This window comes from Lissotriton vulgaris, chromosome 8, assembly GCF_964263255.1.
Source record: "Lissotriton vulgaris chromosome 8, aLisVul1.2, whole genome shotgun sequence".
Taxonomy (NCBI): Eukaryota; Metazoa; Chordata; class Amphibia; order Caudata; family Salamandridae; genus Lissotriton; species Lissotriton vulgaris.
In genome coordinates this window covers 1,531,597,836-1,531,614,099 of record NC_141696.1, presented here as the reverse complement: position 1 = coordinate 1,531,614,099, position 16,264 = coordinate 1,531,597,836, and the positions used below count along the sequence as shown (strand labels likewise).

The 16,264-nt window shown below is 38.6% G+C and overlaps 7 non-coding genes across 7 annotated transcripts; all 7 read left to right on the top strand.

The window, feature by feature from the left end:
* Nucleotides 1-152: 152 nt before the first annotated feature.
* TRNAF-GAA (transfer RNA phenylalanine (anticodon GAA)) lies at nt 153-225 on the top strand. Its single transcript has one exon. It is a non-coding gene; the product is annotated as a tRNA-Phe (tRNA).
* A 1,079-nt stretch (nt 226-1,304) lies between these two features.
* TRNAF-GAA (transfer RNA phenylalanine (anticodon GAA)) lies at nt 1,305-1,377 on the top strand. Its single transcript has one exon. It is a non-coding gene; the product is annotated as a tRNA-Phe (tRNA).
* A 1,674-nt stretch (nt 1,378-3,051) lies between these two features.
* On the top strand, nt 3,052-3,124 carry TRNAF-GAA (transfer RNA phenylalanine (anticodon GAA)). Its single transcript has one exon. It is a non-coding gene; the product is annotated as a tRNA-Phe (tRNA).
* Nucleotides 3,125-4,795: 1,671 nt separating this feature from the next.
* Nucleotides 4,796-4,868, top strand: TRNAF-GAA (transfer RNA phenylalanine (anticodon GAA)). Its single transcript has one exon. It is a non-coding gene; the product is annotated as a tRNA-Phe (tRNA).
* Nucleotides 4,869-10,601: 5,733 nt separating this feature from the next.
* TRNAF-GAA (transfer RNA phenylalanine (anticodon GAA)) lies at nt 10,602-10,674 on the top strand. The gene has a single exon. It is a non-coding gene; the product is annotated as a tRNA-Phe (tRNA).
* Nucleotides 10,675-11,765: 1,091 nt separating this feature from the next.
* On the top strand, nt 11,766-11,838 carry TRNAF-GAA (transfer RNA phenylalanine (anticodon GAA)). Its single transcript has one exon. It is a non-coding gene; the product is annotated as a tRNA-Phe (tRNA).
* Nucleotides 11,839-13,509: 1,671 nt separating this feature from the next.
* TRNAF-GAA (transfer RNA phenylalanine (anticodon GAA)) lies at nt 13,510-13,582 on the top strand. Its single transcript has one exon. It is a non-coding gene; the product is annotated as a tRNA-Phe (tRNA).
* Nucleotides 13,583-16,264: the final 2,682 nt, after the last annotated feature.

Here is a 16,264-nt window from a genome sequence, read left to right as displayed (position 1 = left end):
AAAAATGCTTTTTACCCATTGCACCAGTTAACTGGGGAATGATACAGGACTCCTTAAAACATATCTCTACCACATGAGGTTAAAAATCCAGGTCCTGCATCTATTTTGTTAAATGGTTCAAATTAAAGTATGAAGACCACAGCTATCAGAAGGCCGAAATAGCTCAGTTGGGAGAGCGTTAGACTGAAGATCTAAAGGTCCCTGGTTCAATCCCGGGTTTCGGCACAGTTGAGAGGTTCCTTGCTTCTAACAAAATAGGTCTTGGAATCAGCTGTAGTACTTTTTCTCTATTCATCAAATTTTTTCCAACTGATCTACAACACAATCAATTTAACATAGACTTTGCTTTATGTCCTCCTTCTAAACTTGCTTCCACCTCTCTTACCTTCAGGTTTGACAATTAATATTTCCCATTTCATGCTTTTTTGTAAAGTAAACTCTTGTCTGCATTACCTTCCACTTCCCCTTGAACACAGATGTCAGTAGTCAGATGACATTGCTTACCTACTCATGCCAAATATATCTGGGTAATATAGTGCTAGTCCATTCAGAGTTAAAAAAACAACTACCTAACCTGGATCCCAAAAATGCTATGTGCCCATTGCACCAGTTAATTGCGGAATGATACAGGACTCCTTAAAACATATCTCTACCATATGAGGTTAAAAATCCAGGTCCTGCATCTATTTTGTTAAATGGTTTAAATTAAAGTATGAAGACCACCGCTATAAGCAGGTCGCAATAGCTCAGTTGGGAGAGTGTTAGACTGAAGATCTAAAGGTCCCTGGTTCAATCCCGGGTTTCGGCACAGTTGAGAGGTTCCTTGCTTCTAACAAAATAGGTCTTGGAATCAGCTGTAGTACTTTTTTCTTTATCAACTGATCTACAAAATGATCAATTCAACATAGACTTTGCTTTCTGTCCTCCTTCTAAACTTGCTTCCACCTCTCTTACCTTCAGGTTTGACAATTAATATTTCCCATTTCATGCTTTTTTGTAAAGTAAACTCTTGTCTGCATTACCTTCCACTTCCCCTTGAACACAGATGTCAGTAGTCAGATGACATTGCTTACCTACTCATGCCAAATATATCTGGGTAATATAGTGCTAGTCCATTCAGAGTTAAAAAAACAACTACCTAACCTGGATCCAAAAAATGCTATTTACCCATTGTACCAGTTAATTGCGGAATGATACAGTACTCCTTAAAACATATCTCTACCATATGAGGTTAAAAATCCAGGTCCTGCATCTATTTTGTTAAATGGTTTAAATTAAAGTATGAAGACCACAGCTATAAGCAGGCCGAAATAGCTCAGTTGGGAGAGCGTTAGACTGAAGATCTAAAGGTCCCTGGTTCAATCCCGGGTTTCGGCACAGTTGAGAGGTTCCTTGCTTCTAACAAAATAGGCCTTGGAATCAGCTGTAGTACTTTTTCTCTATTCATCAATTTTTTTCCAACTGATCTACAACACAATCAATTTAACATAGACTTTGCTTTATGTCCTCCTTCTAAACTTGCTTCCACCTCTCTTACCTTCAGGTTTGACAATTAATATTTCCCATTTCATGCTTTTTTGTAAAGTAAACTCTTGTCTGCATTACCTTCCACTTCCCCTTGAACACAGATGTCAGTAGTCAGATGACATTGCTTACCTACTCATGCCAAATATATCTGGGTAATATAGTGCTAGTCCATTCACAGTTAAAAAAACAACTACCTAACCTGGATCCAAAAAATGCTATTTACCCATTGCACCAGTTAATTGCGGAATGATACAGGACTCCTTAAAACATATCTCTACCATATGAGGTTAAAAATCCAGGTCTTGCATCTATTTTGTTAAATGGTTTAAATTAAAGTATGAAGACCACAGCTATAAGCAGGCCGGAATAGCTCAGTTGGGAGAGCGTCAGACTGAAGATCTAAAGGTCCCTGGTTCAATCCTGGGTTTCGGCACAGTTGAGAGGTTCCTTGCTTCTAACAAAATATGTCTTGGAATCAGCTGTAGTACTTTTTCTCTATTCATCAAATTTTTTCCAACTGATCTACAACACAATCAATTTAACATAGACTTTGCTTTATGTCCTCCTTCTAAACTTGCTTCCACCTCTCTTACCTTCAGGTTTGACAATGAATATTTCCCATTTCATGCTTTTTTGTAAAGTAAACTCTTGTCTGCATTACCTTCCACTTCCCCTTGAACACAGATGTCAGTAGTCAGATGACATTGCTTACATACTCATGCCAAATATATCTGGGTAATATAGTGCTAGTCCATTCAGAGTTAAAAAAACAACTACCTAACCTGGATCCCAAAAATGCTATTTGCTCATTGCACCAGTTAATTGCGGAATGATACAGGACTCCTTAAAACATATCTCTACCATATGAGGTTAAAAATCCAGGTCCTGCATCTATTTTGTTAAATGGTTTAAATTAAAGTATGAAGACCACAGCTATAAGCAGGCCGCAATAGCTCAGTTGGGAGAGCGTTAGACTGAAGATCTAAAGGTCCCTGGTTCAATCCCGGGTTTCGGCACAGTTGAGAGGTGCCTTGCTTCTAACAAAATAGGTCTTGGAATCAGCTGTAGTACTTTTTTCTCTATCAATATTTTTATCAACTGATCTACAAAATGATCAATTCAACATAGACTTTGCTTTCTGTCCTCCATTTAAACTTTCTTCCACCTATCTTGCCTTCAGGTTTGACAATGAATGTTTCCCATTTCGTCCTTTTTTGTAAAGTAAACTCTTGTCTGCATCACATTCCACTTCCCCTTGAACACAGATGTCAGTAGTCAGATGACATTGCTTACCTACTCATGCCAAATATATCTAGGTAATATAGTGCTAGTCCATTCAGAGTTAAAAAAACAACTACCTAACCTGGATCCCAACAATGCTATTTACCCATTGCACCAGTTAACTGGGGAATGATACAGGACTCCTTAAAACATATCTCTACCATATGAGGTTAAAAATCCAGGTCCTGCATCTATTTTGTTAAATGGTTCAAATTAAAGTATGAAGACCCCAGCTATCAGAAGGCCGAAATAGCTCAGTTGGGAGAGCGTTAGACTGAAGATCTAAAGGTCCCTGGTTCAATCCCAGGTTTTGGCACAGTTGAGAGGTTCCTTGCTTCTAACAAAATAGGTCTTGGAATCAGCTGTAGTACTGTTTCTCTATTCATCAAATTTTTTCCAACTGATCTACAACACAATCAATTTAACATAGACTTTGCTTTATGTCCTCCTTCTAAACTTGCTTCCACCTCTCTTACCTTCAGGTTTGACAATGAATATTTCCCATTTCATGCTTTTTTGTAAAGTAAACTCTTGTCTGCATTACCTTCCACTTCCCCTTGAACACAGATGTCAGTAGTCAGCTGACATTGCTTACCTACTCATGCATAATATATCTGGGTAATATAGTGCTAGCCCATTCAGAGTTAAAAAAACAACTACCTAACCTGGATCCCAAAAATGCTGTTTACCCATTGCACCAGTTAATTGGGAATGATACAGGACTCATTAAAACATATCTCTACCATATGAGGTTAAAAATCCAGGTCCTGCATCTATTTTGTTAAATGGTTTATTAAAGTATGAAGACCACAGCTACAAGTAGGCCGAAATAGGTCAGTTGGGAGAGCGTTAGACTGAAGATCTAAAGGTCCCTGTTTCAATCCCGGGTTTCGCCACAGTTGAGAGGTTCCTTGCTTCTAACAAAATAGGTCTTGGAATCAGCTGTAGTACTTTTTTCTCTATCAACATTTTTATCAACTGATCTACAAAATGATCAATTCAACATAGACTTTGCTTTCTGTCCTCCTTTTAAACTTTCTTCCACCTATCTTGCCTTCAGGTTTGACTATGAATGTTTCCCATTTCGTCCTTTTTTGTAAAGTAAACTCTTGTCTGCATCACATTCCACTTCCCCTTGAAAACAGATGTCAGTAGTCAGATGACATTGCTTACCTACTCATGCCAAATATATCTGGGTAATATACTGCTAGTCCATTCAGAGTTAAAAAAACAACTACCTAACCTGGATCCCAAAAATGCTATTTACCCATTGCACCAGTTAACTGGGGAATGATACAGGACTCCTTAAAACATATCTCTACCATATGAGGTTAAAAATCCAGGTCCTGCATCTAGTTTGTTAAATGGTTCAAATTAAAGTATGAAGACCACAGACATCAGCAGGCCGAAATAGCTCATTTGGGAGAGTGTTAGACTGAAGATCTAAAGGTCCCTGGTTCAATCCTGGGTTTCGGCACTGTTGAGAGGTTCTTTGCTTCTAACAAAATAGGTCTTGGAATCAGCTGTAGTCCTTTTTCTGTATTCATCAAATTTTTTCCAACTGATCTACAACACAATCAATTTAACATAGACTTTGCTTTCTGTCCTCCTTCTAGACTTGCTTCCACCTCTCTTGCCTTCAGGTTTGACTATGAATGTTTCCCATGTCATGCTTTTTTGTAAAGTAAACTCTGGTCTGCATTACCTTCCACATCCCCTTGAACACAGATGTCAGTGGTCAGATGACATTGCTTACCTACTCAGGCAAAATACGTCTGGGTAATATAGTGCTAGTCCATTCGGAGTTAAAAAAAAAATGACCTAACCTGGATCCCAAAAATAGTATTTACCCATTGCACCAGTTAACTGCTGAATGATACAGGACTCCTTAAAACATATCTCTAACCTATAAGGTCAAATATCCAGGTCATGCATCTATTTTGTTAAATGGTTCAAATCAAAGTATGAAGACTACAGCTAGCAGGAGGCCGAAATAGCTCAGTTGGGAGAGCGTTAGACTGAAGATCTAAAGGTCCCTGGTTCAATCCCGGGTTTCGGCACAGTTGAGAGGTTCCCTGCTTCTAACAAAATAGGTCTTGGAATCAGCTGTAGTACTTTTTTCTCTATCAACATTTTTATCAACTGATCTACAAAATGATCAATTCAACATAGACTTTGCTTTCTGTCCTCCTTTTAAGCTTTCTTCCACCTATCTTGCCTTCAGGTTTGACTATGAATGTTTCCCATTTCGTCCTTTTTTGTAAAGTAAACTCTTGTCTGCATCACATTCCACTTCCCCTTGAACACAGATGTCAGTAGTCAGATGACATTGCTTACCTACTCATGCCAAATATATCTGGGTAATATAGTGCTAGTCCATTCAGAGTTAAAAAAACAACTACCTAACCTGGATCCCAAAAATGCTATTTACCCATTGCACCAGTTAACTGGGGAATGATACAGTACTCCTTAAAACATATCTCTACCATATGAGGTTAAAAATCCAGGTCCTGCATCTATTTTGTTAAATGGTTCAAATTAAAGTATGAAGACCCCAGCTATCAGAAGGCCGAAATAGCTCAGTTGGGAGAGCGTTAGACTGAAAATCTAAAGGTCCCTGTTTCAATCCTGGGTTTCGGGCACAGTCGAGACGTTCCTTGCTTCTAACAAAATAGGTCTTGGAATCAGCTGTAGTACTTTTTCTCCATTCATCAAATTTTTTCCAACTGATCTACAACACAATCAATTTAACATAGACTTTGCTTTATGTCCTCCTTCTAAACTTGCTTCCACCTCTCTTACCTTCAGGTTTGACAATGAATATTTCCCATTTCATGCTTTTTTGTAAAGTAAACTCTTGTCTGCATTACCTTCCACTTCCCCTTGAACACAGATGTCAGTAGTCAGCTAACATTGCTTACCTACTCATGCCAAATATATCTGGGTAATATAGTGCTAGTCCATTCAGAGTTAAAAAAACAACTACCTAACCTGGATCCCAAAAATGCTATTTACCGATTGCACCAGTTAATTGCGGAATGATACAGGACTCGTTAAAACATATCTCTACCATATGAGGTTAAAAATCCAGGTCCTGCATCTATTTTGTTAAATGGTTTAAATTAAAGTATGAAGACCACAGCTGTAAGCAGGCCGAAGTAGCTCAGTTGGGAGAGCGTTAGACTGAAGATCTAAATGTCCCTGTTTCAATCCCGGGTATCGGCACAGTTGAGAGGTTCCTTGCTTCTAACAAAATAGGTCTTGGAATCAGCTGTAGTACGTTTTTCTCTATCAACATTTTTATCAACTGATCTACAAAATGATCAATTCAACATAGACTTTGCTTTCTGTCCTCCTTTTAAACTTTCTTCCACCTATCTTGCCTTCAGGTTTGACTATGAATGTTTCCCATTTCGTCCTTTTTTGTAAAGTAAACTCTTGTCTGCATCACATTCCACTTCCCCTTGAACACAGATGTCAGTAGTCAGATGACATTGCTTACCTACTCATGCCAAATATATCTGGGTAATATAGTGCTAGTCCATTCAAGGTTAAAAAAACAACTACCTAACCTGGATCCCAAAAATGCTATTTACCCATTGCACCAGTTAACTGGGGAATGATACAGGACTCCTTAAAACATATCTCTACCATATGAGGTTAAAAATCCAGGTCCTGCATCTATTTTGTTAAATGGTTCAAATTAAAGTATGAAGACCACAGATATCAGCAGGCTGAAATAGCTCAGTTGGGAGAGTGTTAGACTGAAGATCTAAAGGTCCCTGGTTCAATCCCGGGTTTCGGCACTGTTGAGACGTTCTTTGCTTCTAACAAAATAGGTCTTGGAATCAGCTGTAGTCCTTTTTCTGTATTCATCAAATTTATTCCAACTGATCTACAACACAATCAATTTAACATAGACTTTGCTTTCTGTCCTCCTTCTAGACTTGCTTCCACCTCTCTTGCCTTCAGGTTTGACTATGAATGTTTCCCATGTCATGCTTTTTTGTAAAGTAAACTCTGGTCTGCATTACCTTCCACTTCCCCTTGAACACAGATGTCTGTGGTCAGATGACATTGCTTACCTACTGAGGCAAAGTACGTCTGGGTAATATAGTGCTAGTCCATTCGGAGTTAAAAAAAAATGACCTAACCTGGATCCCAAAAATAGTATTTACCCATTGCACCAGTTAACTGCTGAATGATACAGGACTCCTTAAACCATATCTCTAACCTATAAGGTCAAATATCCAGGTCATGCATCTATTTTGTTAAATGGTTCAAATCAAAGTATGAAGACTACAGCTAGCAGGAGGCCGAAATAGCTCAGTTGGGAGAGCGTTAGACTGAAGATCTAAAGGTCCCTGGTTCAATCTCGGATTTCGGCACTGTTGAGAGGTTCCTTGCTTCTCACAAAATAAGTCTTGGAATCAGCTGTAGTACTTTTTTCTCTATCAACATTTTTATCAACTGATCTACAAAATGATCAATTCAACATAGACTTTGCTTTCTGTCCTCCTTTTAAACTTTCTTCCACCTATCTTGCCTTCAGGTTTGACTATGAATGTTTCCCATTTCGTCCTTTTTTGTAAAGTAAACTCTTGTCTGCATCACATTCCACTTCCCCTTGAACACAGATGTCAGTAGTCAGATGACATTGCTTACCTACTCATGCCAAATATATCTGGGTAATATAGTGCTAGTCCATTCAGAGTTAAAAAAACAACTACCTAACCTGGATCCCAAAAATGCTATTTACCCATTGCACCAGTTAACTGGGGAATGATACAGGACTCCTTAAAACATATCTCTACCATATGAGGTTAAAAATCAAGGTCCTGCATCTATTTTGTTAAATGGTTCAAATTAAAGTATGAAGACCCCAGCTATCATAAGGCCGAAATAGCTCAGTTGGGCGAGCGTTAGACTGAAGATCTAAAGGTCCCTGGTTCAATCCCGGGTTTCGGCACAGTTGAGAGTTTCCTTGCTTCTTACAAAATAGGTCTTGGAATCAGCTGTAGTACTGTTTCTATATTCATCAAATTTTTTCCAACTGATCTACAACACAATCAATTAAACATAGACTTTGCTTTATGTCCTCCTTCTAAACTTGCTTCCACCTCTCTTACCTTCAGGTTTGACAAAGAATATTTCCCATTTCATGCTTTTTTGTAAAGTAAACTCTTGTCTGCATTACCTTCCACTTCCCCTTGAACACAGATGTCAGTAGTCAGATGACATTGCTTACCTACTCATGCCAAATATATCTGGGTAATATAGTGCTAGTCCATTCAGAGTTAAAAAAACAACTACCTAACCTGGATCCCAAAAATGCTATTTACCCATTGCACCAGTTAACTGCGGAATGATACAGGACTCCTTAAAACATATCTCTACCATATGAGGTTAAAAATCCAGGTCCTGCATCTATTTTGTTAAATGGTTTAAATTAAAGTATGAAGACCACAGCTATAAGCAGGCTGAAATAGCTCAGTTGGGAGAGCGTTAGACTGAAGATCTAAAGGTCCCTGGTTCAATCCCGGGTTTCGGCACAGTTGAGAGGTTCCTTGTTTCTACAAAATAGGTCTTGGAATCAGCTGTAGTACTTTTTCTCTATTCATCAAATTTGTTCCAACTGATCTACAACACAATCAATTTAACATAGACTTTGCTTTATGTCCTCCTTCTAAACTTGCTTCCACCCTCTTACCTTCAGGTTTGACAATGAATATTTCCCATTTCATGCTTTTTTGTAAAGTAAACTCTTGTCTGCATTACCTTCCACTTCCCCTTGAACACAGCTGTCAGTAGTCAGATGACATTGCTTACCTACTCATGCCAAATATATCTGGGTAATATAGTGCTAGTCCATTCAGAGTTAAAAAAACAACTACCTAACCTGGATCCCAAAAATGCTATTTACCCATTGCACCAGTTAATTGCGGAATGATACAGGACTCCTAAAAACATATCTCTACCATATGAGGTTAAAAATCCAGGTCCTGCATCTATTTTGTTAAATGGTTTAAATTAAAGTATGAAGACCACAGCTATAAGCAGGCCGAAATAGCTCAGTTGGGAGAGCGTTAGACTGAAGATCTAAAGGTCCCTGGTTCAATCTTGGGTTTCGGCACAGTTGAGAGGTTCCTTGCTTCTAACAAAATAGGTCTTGGAATCAGCTGTAGTACTTTTTTCTTTATCAACTGATCTACAAAATGATCAATTCAACATAGACTTTGCTTTCTGTCCTCCTTTTAAACTTGCTACCACCTATCTTGCCTTCAGGTTTGACTATGAATGTTTCCCATTTCGTCCTTTTTTGTAAAGTAAACTCTTGTCTGCATCACATTCCACTTCCCCTTGAACACAGATGTCAGTAGTCAGATGACATTGCTTACCTACTCATGTCAAATATATCTGGGTAATATACTGCTAGTCCATTCAGAGTTAAAAAAACAACTACCTAACCTGGATCCCAAAAATGCTATTTACCCATTGCACCAGTTAACTGGGGAATGATACAGGACTCCTTAAAACATATCTCTACCATATGAGGTTAAAAATCCAGGTCCTGCATCTAGTTTGTTAAATGGTTCAAATTAAAGTATGAAGACCACAGACATCAGCAGGCCGAAATAGCTCATTTGGGAGAGTGTTAGACTGAAGATCTAAAGGTCCCTGGTTCAATCCCGGGTTTTGGCACTGTTGAGAGGTTCTTTGCTTCTAACAAAATAGGTCTTGGAATCAGCTGTAGTCCTTTTTCTGTATTCATCAAATTTTTTCCAACTGATCTACAACACAATCAATTTAACATAGACTTTGCTTTCTGTCCTCCTTCTAGACTTGCTTCCACCTCTCTTGCCTTCAGGTTTGACTATGAATGTTTCCCATGTCATGCTTTTTTGTAAAGTAAACTCTGGTCTGCATTACCTTCCATTTCCCCTTGAACACAGATGTCAGTGGTCAGATGACATTGCTTACCTACTCAGGCAAAATACGTCTGGGTAATATAGTGCTAGTCCATTCGGAGTTAAAAAAAAAATGACCTAACCTGGATCCCAAAAATAGTATTTACCCATTGCACCAGTTAACTGCTGAATGATACAGGACTCCTTAAAACATATCTCTAACCTATAAGGTCAAATATCCAGGTCATGCATCTATTTTGTTAAATGGTTCAAATCAAAGTATGAAGACTACAGCTAGCAGGAGGCCGAAATAGCTCAGTTGGGAGAGCGTTAGACTGAAGATGTAAAGGTCCCTGGTTCAATCCCGGGTTTCGGCACTGTTGAGAGGTTCCTTGCTTCTCACAAAATAAGTCTTGGAATCAGCTGTAGTTCTTTTTTCTCTAGCAACATTTTTATCAACTGATCTACAAAATGATCAATTCAACATAGACTTTGCTTTCTGTCCTCCTTTTAAACTTTCTTCCACCTATCTGGCCTTCAGGTTTGACTATGAATGTTTCCCATTTCGTCCTTTTTTGTAAAGTAAACTCTTGTCTGCATCACATTCCACTTCCCCTTGAACACAGATGTCAGTAGTCAGATGACATTGCTTACCTACTCATGCCAAATATATCTGGGTAATATAGTGCTAGCCCATTCAGAGTTAAAAAAACAACTACCTAACCTGGATCCCAAAAATGCTATTTACCCATTGCACCAGTTAATTGCGGAATGATACAGGACTCCTTAAAACATATCTCTACCATATGAGGTTAAAAATCCAGGTCCTGCATCTATTTTGTTAAATGGTTTAAATTAAAGTATGAAGACCACAGCTATAAGCAGGCCGAAATAGCTCAGTTGGGAGAGCGTTAGACTGAAGATCTAAAGGTCCCTGGTTCAATCCCGGGTTTCGGCACAGTTGAGAGGTTCCTTGCTTCTAACAAAATAGGTCTTGGAATCAGCTGTAGTACTTTTTCTCTATTCATCAATTTTTTTCCAACTGATCTACAACACAATCAATTTAACATAGACTTTGCTTTATGTCCTCCTTCTAAACTTGCTTCCACCTCTCTTACCTTCAGGTTTGACAATGAATATTTCCCATTTCATGCTTTTTTGTAAAGTAAACTCTTGTCTGCATTACCTTCCACTTCCCCTTGAACACAGATGTCAGTAGTCAGATGACATTGCTTACCTACTCATGCCAAATATATCTGGGTAATATAGTGCTAGTCCATTCACAGTTAAAAAAACAACTACCTAACCTGGATCCCAAAAATGCTATTTGCTCATTGCACCAGTTAATTGCGGAATGATACAGGACTCCTTAAAACATATCTCTACCATATGAGGTTAAAAATCCAGGTCCTGCATCTATTTTGTTAAATGGTTTAAATTAAAGTATGAAGACCACAGCTATAAGCAGGCCGCAATAGCTCAGTTGGGAGAGCGTTAGACTGAAGATCTAAAGGTCCCTGGTTCAATCCCGGGTTTCGGCATAGTTGAGAGGTGCCTTGCTTCTAACAAAATAGGTCTTGGAATCAGCTGTAGTACTTTTTTCTCTATCAATATTTTTATCAACTGATCTACAAAATGATCAATTCAACATAGACTTTGCTTTCTGTCCTCCATTTAAACTTTCTTCCACCTATCTTGCCTTCAGGTTTGACAATGAATGTTTCCCATTTCGTCCTTTTTTGTAAAGTAAACTCTTGTCTGCATCACATTCCACTTCCCCTTGAACACAGATGTCAGTAGTCAGATGACATTGCTTACCTACTCATGCCAAATATATCTAGGTAATATAGTGCTAGTCCATTCAGAGTTAAAAAAACAACTACCTAACCTGGATCCCAACAATGCTATTTACCCATTGCACCAGTTAACTGGGGAATGATACAGGACTCCTTAAAACATATCTCTACCATATGAGGTTAAAAATCAAGGTCCTGCATCTATTTTGTTAAATGGTTCAAATTAAAGTATGAAGACCCCAGCTATCAGAAGGCCGAAATAGCTCAGTTGGGAGAGCGTTAGACTGAAGATCTAAAGGTCCCTGGTTCAATCCCAGGTTTTGGCACAGTTGAGAGGTTCCTTGCTTCTAACAAAATAGGTCTTGGAATCAGCTGTAGTACTGTTTCTCTATTCATCAAATTTTTTCCAACTGATCTACAACACAATCAATTTAACATAGACTTTGCTTTATGTCCTCCTTCTAAACTTGCTTCCACCTCTCTTACCTTCAGGTTTGACAATGAATATTTCCCATTTCATGCTTTTTTGTAAAGTAAACTCTTGTCTGCATTACCTTCCACTTCCCCTTGAACACAGATGTCAGTAGTCAGCTGACATTGCTTACCTACTCATGCATAATATATCTGGGTAATATAGTGCTAGCCCATTCAGAGTTAAAAAAACAACTACCTAACCTGGATCCCAAAAATGCTGTTTACCCATTGCACCAGTTAATTGGGAATGATACAGGACTCATTAAAACATATCTCTACCATATGAGGTTAAAAATCCAGGTCCTGCATCTATTTTGTTAAATGGTTTATTAAAGTATGAAGACCACAGCTACAAGTAGGCCGAAATAGGTCAGTTGGGAGAGCGTTAGACTGAAGATCTAAAGGTCCCTGTTTCAATCCCGGGTTTCGCCACAGTTGAGAGGTTCCTTGCTTCTAACAAAATAGGTCTTGGAATCAGCTGTAGTACTTTTTTCTCTATCAACATTTTTATCAACTGATCTACAAAATGATCAATTCAACATAGACTTTGCTTTCTGTCCTCCTTTTAAACTTTCTTCCACCTATCTTGCCTTCAGGTTTGACTATGAATGTTTCCCATTTCGTCCTTTTTTGTAAAGTAAACTCTTGTCTGCATCACATTCCACTTCCCCTTGAAAACAGATGTCAGTAGTCAGATGACATTGCTTACCTACTCATGCCAAATATATCTGGGTAATATACTGCTAGTCCATTCAGAGTTAAAAAAACAACTACCTAACCTGGATCCCAAAAATGCTATTTACCCATTGCACCAGTTAACTGGGGAATGATACAGGACTCCTTAAAACATATCTCTACCATATGAGGTTAAAAATCCAGGTCCTGCATCTAGTTTGTTAAATGGTTCAAATTAAAGTATGAAGACCACAGACATCAGCAGGCCGAAATAGCTCATTTGGGAGAGTGTTAGACTGAAGATCTAAAGGTCCCTGGTTCAATCCTGGGTTTCGGCACTGTTGAGAGGTTCTTTGCTTCTAACAAAATAGGTCTTGGAATCAGCTGTAGTCCTTTTTCTGTATTCATCAAATTTTTTCCAACTGATCTACAACACAATCAATTTAACATAGACTTTGCTTTCTGTCCTCCTTCTAGACTTGCTTCCACCTCTCTTGCCTTCAGGTTTGACTATGAATGTTTCCCATGTCATGCTTTTTTGTAAAGTAAACTCTGGTCTGCATTACCTTCCATATCCCCTTGAACACAGATGTCAGTGGTCAGATGACATTGCTTACCTACTCAGGCAAAATACGTCTGGGTAATATAGTGCTAGTCCATTCGGAGTTAAAAAAAAAATGACCTAACCTGGATCCCAAAAATAGTATTTACCCATTGCACCAGTTAACTGCTGAATGATACAGGACTCCTTAAAACATATCTCTAACCTATAAGGTCAAATATCCAGGTCATGCATCTATTTTGTTAAATGGTTCAAATCAAAGTATGAAGACTACAGCTAGCAGGAGGCCGAAATAGCTCAGTTGGGAGAGCGTTAGACTGAAGATCTAAAGGTCCCTGGTTCAATCCCGGGTTTCGGCACAGTTGAGAGGTTCCCTGCTTCTAACAAAATAGGTCTTGGAATCAGCTGTAGTACTTTTTTCTCTATCAACATTTTTATCAACTGATCTACAAAATGATCAATTCAACATAGACTTTGCTTTCTGTCCTCCTTTTAAGCTTTCTTCCACCTATCTTGCCTTCAGGTTTGACTATGAATGTTTCCCATTTTGTCCTTTTTTGTAAAGTAAACTCTTGTCTGCATCACATTCCACTTCCCCTTGAACACAGATGTCAGTAGTCAGATGACATTGCTTACCTACTCATGCCAAATATATCTGGGTAATATAGTGCTAGTCCATTCAGAGTTAAAAAAACAACTACCTAACCTGGATCCCAAAAATGCTATTTACCCATTGCACCAGTTAACTGGGGAATGATACAGTACTCCTTAAAACATATCTCTACCATATGAGGTTAAAAATCCAGGTCCTGCATCTATTTTGTTAAATGGTTCAAATTAAAGTATGAAGACCCCAGCTATCAGAAGGCCGAAATAGCTCAGTTGGGAGAGCGTTAGACTGAAAATCTAAAGGTCCCTGTTTCAATCCTGGGTTTCGGGCACAGTCGAGACGTTCCTTGCTTCTAACAAAATAGGTCTTGGAATCAGCTGTAGTACTTTTTCTCCATTCATCAAATTTTTTCCAACTGATCTACAACACAATCAATTTAACATAGACTTTGCTTTATGTCCTCCTTCTAAACTTGCTTCCACCTCTCTTACCTTCAGGTTTGACAATGAATATTTCCCATTTCATGCTTTTTTGTAAAGTAAACTCTTGTCTGCATTACCTTCCACTTCCCCTTGAACACAGATGTCAGTAGTCAGCTAACATTGCTTACCTACTCATGCCAAATATATCTGGGTAATATAGTGCTAGCCCATTCAGAGTTAAAAAAACAACTACCTAACCTGGATCCCAAAAATGCTATTTACCGATTGCACCAGTTAATTGCGGAATGATACAGGACTCGTTAAAACATATCTCTACCATATGAGGTTAAAAATCCAGGTCCTGCATCTATTTTGTTAAATGGTTTAAATTAAAGTATGAAGACCACAGCTGTAAGCAGGCCGAAGTAGCTCAGTTGGGAGAGCGTTAGACTGAAGATCTAAATGTCCCTGTTTCAATCCCGGGTATCGGCACAGTTGAGAGGTTCCTTGCTTCTAACAAAATAGGTCTTGGAATCAGCTGTAGTACGTTTTTCTCTATCAACATTTTTATCAACTGATCTACAAAATGATCAATTCAACATAGACTTTGCTTTCTGTCCTCCTTTTAAACTTTCTTCCACCTATCTTGCCTTCAGGTTTGACTATGAATGTTTCCCATTTCGTCCTTTTTTGTAAAGTAAACTCTTGTCTGCATCACATTCCACTTCCCCTTGAACACAGATGTCAGTAGTCAGATGACATTGCTTACCTACTCATGCCAAATATATCTGGGTAATATAGTGCTAGTCCATTCAAGGTTAAAAAAACAACTACCTAACCTGGATCCCAAAAATGCTATTTACCCATTGCACCAGTTAACTGGGGAATGATACAGGACTCCTTAAAACATATCTCTACCATATGAGGTTAAAAATCCAGGTCCTGCATCTATTTTGTTAAATGGTTCAAATTAAAGTATGAAGACCACAGATATCAGCAGGCTGAAATAGCTCAGTTGGGAGAGTGTTAGACTGAAGATCTAAAGGTCCCTGGTTCAATCCCGGGTTTCGGCACTGTTGAGACGTTCTTTGCTTCTAACAAAATAGGTCTTGGAATCAGCTGTAGTCCTTTTTCTGTATTCATCAAATTTATTCCAACTGATCTACAACACAATCAATTTAACATAGACTTTGCTTTCTGTCCTCCTTCTAGACTTGCTTCCACCTCTCTTGCCTTCAGGTTTGACTATGAATGTTTCCCATGTCATGCTTTTTTGTAAAGTAAACTCTGGTCTGCATTACCTTCCACTTCCCCTTGAACACAGATGTCTGTGGTCAGATGACATTGCTTACCTACTGAGGCAAAGTACGTCTGGGTAATACAGTGCTAGTCCATTCGGAGTTAAAAAAAAATGACCTAACCTGGATCCCAAAAATAGTATTTACCCATTGCACCAGTTAACTGCTGAATGATACAGGACTCCTTAAACCATATCTCTAACCTATAAGGTCAAATATCCAGGTCATGCATCTATTTTGTTAAATGGTTCAAATCAAAGTATGAAGACTACAGCTAGCAGGAGGCCGAAATAGCTCAGTTGGGAGAGCGTTAGACTGAAGATCTAAAGGTCCCTGGTTCAATCTCGGATTTCGGCACTGTTGAGAGGTTCCTTGCTTCTCACAAAATAAGTCTTGGAATCAGCTGTAGTACTTTTTTCTCTATCAACATTTTGATCAACTGATCTACAAAATGATCAATTCAACATAGACTTTGCTTTCTGTCCTCCTTTTAAACTTTCTTCCACCTATCTTGCCTTCAGGTTTGACTATGAATGTTTCCCATTTCGTCCTTTTTTGTAAAGTAAACTCTTGTCTGCATCACATTCCACTTCCCCTTGAACACAGATGTCAGTAGTCAGATGACATTGCTTACCTACTCATGCCAAATATATCTGGGTAATATAGTGCTAGTCCATTCAGAGTTAAAAAAACAACTACCTAACCTGGATC